The sequence below is a fragment of the Pinus tabuliformis genome, chromosome 1_1 (assembly GCF_031772625.1).
Source record: "Pinus tabuliformis cultivar Carrire ecotype Pingquan chromosome 1_1, CPIR1, whole genome shotgun sequence".
Taxonomy (NCBI): Eukaryota; Viridiplantae; Streptophyta; class Pinopsida; order Pinales; family Pinaceae; genus Pinus; species Pinus tabuliformis.
In genome coordinates, this window is record NC_142297.1 from 932611352 (window position 1) to 932613921 (window position 2570).

At 38.5% G+C, this 2570-nt stretch overlaps 1 pseudogene; it reads right to left on the reverse strand.

The window, feature by feature from the left end:
• Positions 1-1564: 1564 nt before the first annotated feature.
• On the reverse strand, positions 1565-2186 carry LOC149217509 (floricaula/leafy-like protein FL1 pseudogene; annotated as a pseudogene).
• Positions 2187-2570: the final 384 nt, after the last annotated feature.

Consider the following 2570-nt stretch of genomic DNA (forward strand, 5'->3'; position numbering starts at 1 on the left):
ATACTAGTAGGTAGCAGACCCAAGTTAGTTATAATGGAGAACATAAATAATTTTGAATTTCATTGATCTTGAGGTTCTACATGATGGTAGAGAGGTTGCAATTAAACGGCTGAATATAGGTTCAAGGTAAGGAGACAATCAATTTCTGAATGAAGCAAATCTCATCACTCATGTTCAGGTCAGGAATCTAGTGAGATTGCTTGGTTGCTCCATTGAAAGATCAGAAAGGCTGCTAGTTTACAAATACCTCCATAACAGTAGTCTCGACAAGATTATATTCGGTTTGACCTCGCTTGCTCTTTAACTGCTTAATCTCTGCTTGAATTGTTCGAGTTTATGCACTTAGCTTCTTGACTCTTTTACTGTCTCTGATGCAATAATTGTGGATACAAAAAAATGCCATTTACTTAACTGGACAACAGGTACGAAATCATAGTTGGAACTGTGCGTGGGCTTGCCTATCTTCACGAGGAGTCTGATATTCTAATCATCCACAGAGATATCAAAGTAGGCAATATCTTACTAGACAATAAATACCAACCCAAAATAGCAGACTTTGGCTTAGCCAAACTATTTGGAGAAGATGAAAGCCACATTAGCACAAGAGTTACAGGAATGTTGGGAATTTCTAATAATTCCAAACAAAATAACTGAATAGAGGATAACACTCTGTTTTTAACACAAGATCTTAACACAGGGAAGCTAAAATTGTTTTCTGAAGAACAGAGTTTTACACACAAACAAAACAAACTTTGTATTCATTAATAAAAACAACTATTGTTACAAATTTCTTCCTCTCACAGAGGGATTCTCCAAGAACGCTTCAGTTCCACAAAAATTAATTTACTCTGTCTCTCCTGAAGAATTTTACACTGCTGTGTGTAAAAATTTCTTCATATTACAATGCATACAAAAAAAAACTTCCTTCGTGCTTTCACGCTTCTGCGTATACCCTTACATTACATATGCAACCACAAAAAAAACATTCCCTTCACGCTGTTGTGTACTCCATATTACATATTCAACGAACAGCTTACATTCACGCTGCTGCATGTATATTTCATTTCATGTTTTACAAAACAAAACAGGGCAATACTTCACCTTCGCACTGCTGCGTGCTTCCCTTGCTAGTTCACAACGAACAACAACGAAAACATATGATATTACAAGTTTTTTGTGCCATACTCCCGTGGACAATAAAAAATAATAATTAAAACTCTTACCAACAATCTACAAATCACATTAAACTTCATTAAATGTTTTACTGAAACGCTGGCGGTCAAACAAAAAAAATCACTTCACGTCAAGTCCTAAATGACTTCATGTTGCAGGCCTATATGCAACCATTGATTTCATCGGACGGTTGACAAACCATGTCGTACGGACCTTCTTGCCGATCTTTACGCTCCAGGAAAAAACTGCTTTGGCAAAACTGCCCAACCACGTGTCAGCTGATGATTGTTATCACTGCCCTCCGAAGAATACCACTGCTCGGTGAAAAGTGGTGCGGGAAAAGACTGGCGGTTTTCCAAAATAAATGCCGCAGCAGTTTGAAATTATCATTTCAACACTCCCCTTTAATTTCAATTGTTGGGTTATCATTCATACCCAAACACTTCCTCAAAAACTCAAAACTTTTCTGCCTATTCGTATCAGCTTTCCTTTCATCGCTCTCACTACTGTGCTCAGGCACTCCAATCAATCCCGAGCCACAAAATTGTGCCTGGTTACTGTTCTAGAGAATAAGAGTACTGTCTTTGTAGTTGGCTATATTCATTGGGGCACGATCTGCACTTGTGATTTCTGGGAAAATCAGTGGGTCATTTGCTCTCAGTTCCTTAGATGCTCCTTCGGATGCCATAGCAGCTGTAAAAGTATTCTGATCATCATGTAATATCCTCTTTCTCTCTGCCTTAGACAAGATTTCCAATCTTTGCATCTCCAAGCTATCCTACAACCTTTTCTTCTCTACTCTTATGGTAGATTCCATATCTCTCCCCTATAAGAAGATCCATATGATAGAGTTCTACCAGGGTCTTCATCAAATCTTCAATCTCTTCCTCTATCATATTGACAAGGGTGTTGGCAGTGAAGCCTATCTCGGTCATCTTGGCAAGAGTTACATATCGAACTCCATACTCTTTAAACATATCTTCAAGGGACTTCAATTCCTTTCTCCCATTCATGGCTTCTATCCATTTCCTATCCTTACTTGCTTCTTCGAAATGAACAGGGTCATCAACATGACAATATAAAGCAAACAAGGAATTCATACCTTCATTTGCTGCCTCTTGCTCATAAATGTCACTTAAATTTCTGAACTTCTTACCTCTTTCATTTGGTGTACAAGTGCTTGAAGAAGCACTTGAATTTCCTCCTTGTGGTGTGCTTGGAGAAGCACTATAATTTCTCCTCAAGGGTGTCCCTTGTTGCCCTTGTGTTGGTGTTGTTGTTTGGGGATGTATTTCAGCCATCTCCTCATCATCTTCATCATGTGACAGAGAGTTTTTAACATTCACTGTCCTCTCTATGCTTCCATCCCAAGCTTCCTCCTCAATGAATTGAACATC